Here is a 7,422-nt window from a genome sequence, read left to right as displayed (position 1 = left end):
TGTGAAGGGTCTTGTAATTATGTTATTGAAGAAGACATTGAAAAGACAACATTGTATGCTTCAAGAGAAATGAATGGAAAGCCGGCATGCTTAATTAGCTTAAGTTACTGTTGCCAAAGAGCAACTGCAATAGTTGTACATGTTTGTTTTTTGCTTTTTTTAATGGCACCGATATCTATTAAATAGTGTTTAAGATTTTCTGCCTTTTTTTCCATGCAATGTGCCTTCAACTTTGTTTTTGTTTTTTGCAGATTGTTTCTCTGTTAAACACTAAACTAAGTGATTAGGAAACAGGAAACAGCTGCTTTTATCATCGCAAGTGCGTTGTTAAGAGTTATCAGTCCCTGAAACAGAGTTTACAGGTGACTTGATCAGGGCTCTTAAATATAACTCACATTTCAGTTTAGTAATTTACCACTTGATACACATATAAACTATCCCTCAATCTGCGAAGGTCCTCGGAAACTGTGTAGGGTGAAATTTCGCTCAACGAATATTAGGTTTCCATCCCTTGTAAAGGTTTACGATTCGTTCCGGGGTCAAGAAAATTGCCCAATATTTCACATTGTTACTACCATAAGAGTAATGGAGATAATTGCATGTTCACGATAATTTGCCCGTTTTACTTAGTAGAGAAGTTCAGCCAAAATCTGTAATGAAAGTAAATTGTTGAACACGTGCATAGTGCAGCTAAATTCAAGGCAATGACAATATATTTTGACCGTTTGATCCTGCCTGTCCTATCAAGTTTTACAGCCACGAGGTTTGTATCTAATATTTTATTTGCTTTTGTCACATTGAGCAGCAATACGTTTAGCTATCTTCGTGTTTAAAATAATGTGTTTGTTTAATGTTTATTGATTACGAAGCAAGAGCTACAGTATTACAAAGAAGGCGATTGCAAAGTGAAGCGTCTATGTTGTGGGGGAAACGACTTTTCCGCACAGTGAAAAAACAGGTATTAAATTAAAATATTTGATACAATTATGTAATAATACGAACTAAGCGTTCGTAGAGCGAGGTCAGGGTGTATGCAGATGATTATTTATTTTCTCTAGTTGCTAAACGACAGCCGCATTTTTAACAGGATAGAAATGTATGTCGTGCACAATCATCACAACAATTTAAAAAGTTCTCGGTTAATGAGTACAGTAAGTTTTGCTCAACTGAAAACTAGTGAATACAAAATGCTAACTGCGTTTTAGACGCAAAACCTTTGCAAATAAATAAATAATACTATTAAATGGTTCGGCCTAACGTTTCAATAACGTAAGGCGTACTGTACATGTACAGTATGACCTGCTCTGCCAAATGAGCTCAACGTTCCTACAGTAAAAGGCTTGCCATTATCTGTCACCTGATGATACGGCCATCTAATGTTTCCTAACCAACTGTGGCTTCGAAGCGAGAGCGCACTCATTGTTTTACACTGTGCACCAGGCCCGCAGTAGAATTCACTATAGTTGAACTCCAGATTGTGGCTTAGGTATATTACTGTAGTGTGTGCTTCAGAAATGCATGCTCAAATCTGTAGATTAAAATAAAAATAATATCAGTTTGTATTGTTGATATGTTAATTGCACTACAAGGATTTTTCCTTTTTAGTTCAGAAACTTTGACAAGCAAGCAATATATTGTAACGCAACGGGGGCTCAGGCGGGCGCCCTTGCCGCATCTGGTTGGCCCCATCCCGACTGGAGGCTCGAACCCGGGATACCGCGTCTCTCTGCAGCGACCTAGCCCCGTGAGCTAAAGAGAGATCTCTCTACAGCCCAGTAGCTGTGGTCCTGCTATCACAGGGAAGGGCGGTGACGTCACCCACTCTGGTACGCCGGCTCTTACACAGTGCCTGTCGGCCGTAAGCGTTACATTGGTGTCAGAAGCGGGGTGGGATAGCCCTTCGCCGGGGACGGCGATTTAAGCGGGGGAGAGTGTAACGCTTACGGCCGACAAGCACTGTGTGTAAGAGCCGGCGTACCTGAGCGGGTGACGTCACCACCCTTCCCTGTGATAGCAGGACCACAGCTACTGGGCTGTAGAGAGATCTCTCTTTAGCTCACGGGGCTAGGTCGCTGCAGAGAGACGCGGAAGTCCCGGGTTCGAGCCTCCAGTCGGGATGGGGCCGACCAGATGCGGCAAGGGCGCCCGCCTGAGCCCCCGTTGCGTTACAATATTTTCATACTCTATTCTAATTTTCATACTGTATTCTTATGACATCGTATTTTCCTTGCATTTTACCTTGTATCCATTGGCTTTTAATGACGTTACTGAATGTTTTGAATGGATCTAACCAATCCTTTGTTTGAGTGCACAATACCTGAACTGTATAGTATATGCTGCTTAATGTAATGAAAACCACATTTGCCTAATACATCAATGTACTGTGTCAGGTTTTGATTGGTGGGCTTGGATCACTTGTGGACTTTATAAGCCCACCTTTTCCTCAGGGAAGACACAGAAAGCAGAGGAAACGGGAAGACAAGACTACAGCCAGAGGGCATCGACTGTGGTGCTTGGAGGAAACTCTATGACCACTTCATCTGCTTTCCAGGGAAAAAGGGTAATACTCCCTACTGAGGAACTCAGACACTAAATGTTCTTATTTTAGCATTTTCTGTGTATTATTAATTTTCCTATAAGCCTTTAAGTCTTAAAGAGTGCTTTATTCATTCTGACTTGGCCCTCTGCCCTCTCTTCTGACTCAAAATGAGAAATTAATTTTATGAAGGGTACAACATTACCCTAAAACATTACATTTTAATTTCTACCTCAAAATGTTCTCAAACCATAGCAATAACTGTACTGTTCATACTTTTCTTATATCTAAGAAATGTTATTCCAAACTAGCATGATTACACTGTAATCTTAATGAATTTATGGTTCTTTAGAATTGAACGCACCTTGGTCTATCTCCGAATTTAATTAAAAGAAGCTTCAGCCTGGGTGTTACACAACTAACAAGCTTGAGAAGGTTAAAGCTAAGTGTGCAAAGGTCTCTCAATAAGAGACAAGGTCACTAACTGTTACTGTCTTTTCTCTGTCTTCTTTCATACAGCGTTATTATTCAGTGCAGGGAAATATGATGCTTGTAAGGCTAAGCATTTATTTCACTGAAGATTGTTTTCACCATTACGTATAGTCCAGCAAAAGTAAATCTTCTGAAACAAAACTACTAGAACATGCTGTTTTGGAAGGTTTTCTATGCAGTTTCTCATTACGTTTCTCCTTAAAGTTTTTGTAGAGCACACCTATTGTGTTACATTTGTTGTCTCGCGTAAATTCATCAACAGACACTGTGTGTATGTAAAAACCCATTCTAAAGAACAGTTTAATTTAAAAAATCACCCCTGCTGACATTTTCTTTGTCATCTATTTCTTCAGCATTTAAAGCCATTGCATAAAGCTTTTTTCATTTTGTGTGCCACCAGTATATTTGTCCAAAAATGTGTCCTCTACCAGCAGTAACATTCCTATCATGGCTTCCATTATTGCCGGGCATTTTGTCCATTCAAACACCATTCCAATGACTGTAATTTTAAATAGGCTTCTTCAGTGACTCAGATGTAAAATATCGAACAGTTACAGCATAAGCAACTTGTTTCCCTTGCTCACTCGGTTTTTACTTCTAAACAAAGGGAAGGTTGGAAGGGCTGGGAAGTGGGGGGTTTTTTCACTGGGAAGTGACTTCTGGCGACTGTGCCTCTCACAGCACTGCAGGGCTTCCTCCCTCCTTCACCCTCCTTGTCTTCCTCAGTGTGTGGCCTGTCAGAGGTGTGTAGCAGTGGCCCGCTGTTTTAAAGGTTGATTTCAAATCTGGTTGAAAGCCTGACAGTTGAAGCGCCCGGCTTTGATTGATTGTTGTGCCATTGATCTAATTTCGAAGCCTTTGAATTACTTTTCCTTTTTCATTTTTTTTTTCGTAGCTGGTGAATAAACCTAATTTCCTCCCGCCACATGCAGGGACAGGCCTGCTTGAGTTGAGGAAGCTGAGTAAATAAATAAGTAAATACATGAAACGGGCTGTTCACAGCGCTCCTGGATTTTTATAGACTGGATCAATTAAATTTATGTTATTTAGAGCGGTAGGGCACTGTAACTCAATAAGAGGTAATGCAGTTGAAAATGTTTCTCACTGTGTATCCATTAGGCAGGAGAACATTACTGAGGGGGTATTAACATGCAAGGATTAAGAAGACACAAGCCTAGTCTGAAGCAATTATAATCAGGAGCTACTCTGCTGATGAGACCGGGCCTTTCTCACAGCACGAGGCCCTGGCAATTCCTGCCTTCCATGTACGTCAGTATATTGAAGTATTTCTTACATGCTTTAGCCTCTGTAAGGGCACTGAAGAGCAAGTTTGTGTTTCTTTTTGCGGGGGTATAAAAAACAGACGTCAGTGACCGTGAAATGTTAACACTTCATTTTTCCTCCCATAAGGATAAGGGAGTTTATCATGCAAAAAATAAGTTTCATTAAAAGTGAGGGTGAGGATGTCTGGATTATATCTGTTTTCATTAGGCTGTCCTCATTGTGTCTGTGATACTGGGAAGTTTACAGTGGAGGTTTAATATTAGTTTTATGTGTAACAAACTTTTTTTGTGGCAAACAGCTGGATTGAAACAATACCTAATACGTTTGATACTTGGTTCTATCTCTGAATTTAGTGTTTCTTACATGCTGTAAGACTAGGATTTGACTGTGAGCCTTCACTTGACACTCAACAAAAGTGAGGACCGGTGTTGTTTTCCCCTGACCTGCTTCATCTTGTGATATTCGGTTTTCCGAGAATCCCAGGGAGCCCTGTCCGTGTCAAGCCGTACCGACGGAATGGGAGTTCCACATGCTCCGGGTAAACTCAGCTCCACTGCCGTGTCTTGACATCTCTCCCTGCAGCTGCGTTTCAGATGTCAGCTCACCTGTAAATACGCTTTCTGTCAAAAGACCGAGTGATTGTAATGAGTAGAAATCAGCTCCACATGGGAAATGATTGGCACATTTCTTTTTTTCTTTCCTTGCTTCTTTTTTGACTTTCTTTTTTGATTTCCTCCCATGTGTGACACTGAATTGACCTAATTTGGGGTCTGGGAATGCACCTGCCCCTTTCCTTGCTATGGAGATGTCAGGGGATATGAAAATGAATAGTGACGTTCACTGCCTGAGGAAAGCGAACGAGACCCTACATCCCAACAGACAGCCCCCCCCCCCACGACACAATTACATGCTGCGATCTAATTGGGAGCCCTGGTCTGCTCAATCAAGCATGCTGACATTGGCATGAAATGGCAGGGCAGAACGCTCCAAGCTGTGACTTAACTGGTGCCCCACATTATTAACTTGGCCCATGCTTCTGGACCAGGGATGTTTCTGTTATATAATCTGTACAGGAAAATTGTTCAGTTAATTAGAAAAGCAAATGAAAGAAAATATGACTGGACATGAGATGTTTCAATTTCGGCATACAGTACCTTGCGTGTGTGCATTGCTTTTTTTCATGGGTTCATGCAGGATGCAGAGTGTGGTAGGAGTAGGCAAACTTTCAAAGGTTTGGCTCAATTAAAATGTTTTTTAACCAACAGACCTGAGCATAATAGAAGACTCTTTCAACGGTGGTGGATTGAACACATTTCAAACTACTGTAGCTGTGACCGAGAACATCGTTTGCAAAAACAGGAGGTGACTTTCCTGTGACATGCAGTCAAACTTCTGGCCCATCATAAACCTTCTGCTACAAATCCTGTATTTTGTAACTTGCGGTTGTTTTATACCTTTGATTGCAGGGCTGCCACTTTGTTTCTGCTGCTGAAATCTGATGGTATATGCTTGCTCTAGCCGAAAGATAATATACTGTAAACCCCATTCAGAAAACACCCCTGTTTTTATTTTACTGTAGGAGACCTGCTGAAAAGGGCTGTTAATGGGGGTTCCAAACCTAGTTTTTTTCCTAATCCCACAGCACCCAAGCCCCCACTTCCCAGCCTCTGAAACCTTTGCTTTGAGAAAATACGGACACTCCCTGGGTTGCACTACACCTGAATTATGTAAATTAGACTTTACATAAACCACTGTAAAAAATCAGATTTGCGAGATTTCTTATGACATTGCATACTTAAGTAGGAATGACTTGGAGCTTGTCTCGTGTGTCCGTAACTACCATTCCCTTAAATAATGTCCACTATTTAATCCATGAATGATTTTCTTTTCATTTTATTGCTGAATGCAGTGCCTTCATTATATTACAAAATGTGTTCATGTGAGTTCAGTAGTCTGTGGAATAGGATAGGATCCAACTACCATCACAATGTAGAATAAACATGGACGTAGCTCAGGAATGAAATCTGACTTTTGTCAAATTTGACTTGCTCAACGGTTTCCGGATTTAAGGACTGTATTAACTTGGTATGAACTGTCTACATTTCTGGGTTAAAACATTTAACACACAAAAGAATCTTTAATGTTAATTCATATGTCTTCAATGGTACATATTCTTTCAAAGTTGAAAGCTACATATGGCTTATTAAACTCAGTGCTTGGTGGTAAATGAATGGTCACACTGTTAAACTGATGGCTCGGAAGAATTATAGTCAAAAATTGAAGTCAAACAGATGTATCATCTTCCACGTCTGTACCTGTGGGAAATGCACTGTTCTGTCTGTGAATGTAGACATCCCTTTTATACCAGTGTTTGTAGTTTGTACATCCTGTCTATGGGGAGAACTATCCGCTCAGCACTACCATGGTTTATAAAATTGATGTACTCACCAACAAGTTAATTTAGCCTGCTGGTTATGAGATAAGACATTTAAGTTTTGGTGATAGTTGGATTGGCAAAGCATTTTACCACTACTTCTACAGTTAAAGAACTGTAAAAGCAGAAATAAATAGGTTATGAGTTAATATGGGATTAATAATAAAAGACTGTACTGATATAATAAACATTCTAGTGTTTTGCTAGTAGGAGCTAGGGTAACTAGAAACCAATTACCAGCACACCTGTGTTTTCCCAGTCATATTTAAGGAAATTGGATTATTCATAGATGCATAACTAGGATATACTGTAATTCTCACTTAGTAAGGGTATGTACAGACTGTTGACAGCAAGGTCCTCATCAAGACCATATAGGGAAGCTATAAAAAAAGCAAAGAGATTTCTTGGATGCAAAAATTAAGGAATTTGAAACCAACGAAGCTATGTTTAAGCTTTACAATGCTCTAGTAAGACCACATTTAAAAACTTTAGTTTTGGTCATGATACCACAGAAAAGATATCCTATCCTTAGAAAGATCTCAAAGTAGATTGAAAATAATGACTATTCTGCTAATTTTATATTGTCATATGTGTATGGACTGGTTAAAGAAGCAAAATCTCCTCAGTATAGAACAGTGGAGATTGAAATTAGTTTTGATTCAAGAAGTTAAGATCC

The 7,422-nt window shown here is 39.9% G+C and overlaps 1 long non-coding RNA gene across 1 annotated transcript; it reads left to right on the top strand.

Moving 5' to 3' along the window:
• Positions 1–481: 481 nt before the first annotated feature.
• Positions 482–6,868, top strand: LOC148644425 (uncharacterized). Its single transcript, XR_015928695.1, has 3 exons — positions 482–763; positions 2,391–2,560; positions 5,578–6,868. It is a non-coding gene; the product is annotated as an uncharacterized LOC148644425 (long non-coding RNA).
• Positions 6,869–7,422: the final 554 nt, after the last annotated feature.

Source organism: Lepisosteus platostomus, chromosome 20, assembly GCF_059453375.1.
Source record: "Lepisosteus platostomus isolate fLepPlt1 chromosome 20, fLepPlt1.hap1, whole genome shotgun sequence".
NCBI lineage: Eukaryota > Metazoa > Chordata > Actinopteri > Semionotiformes > Lepisosteidae > Lepisosteus > Lepisosteus platostomus.
The sequence above is the reverse complement of the archived record's forward strand: the minus strand, read 5'-3'. Positions and strand labels throughout refer to the sequence as shown.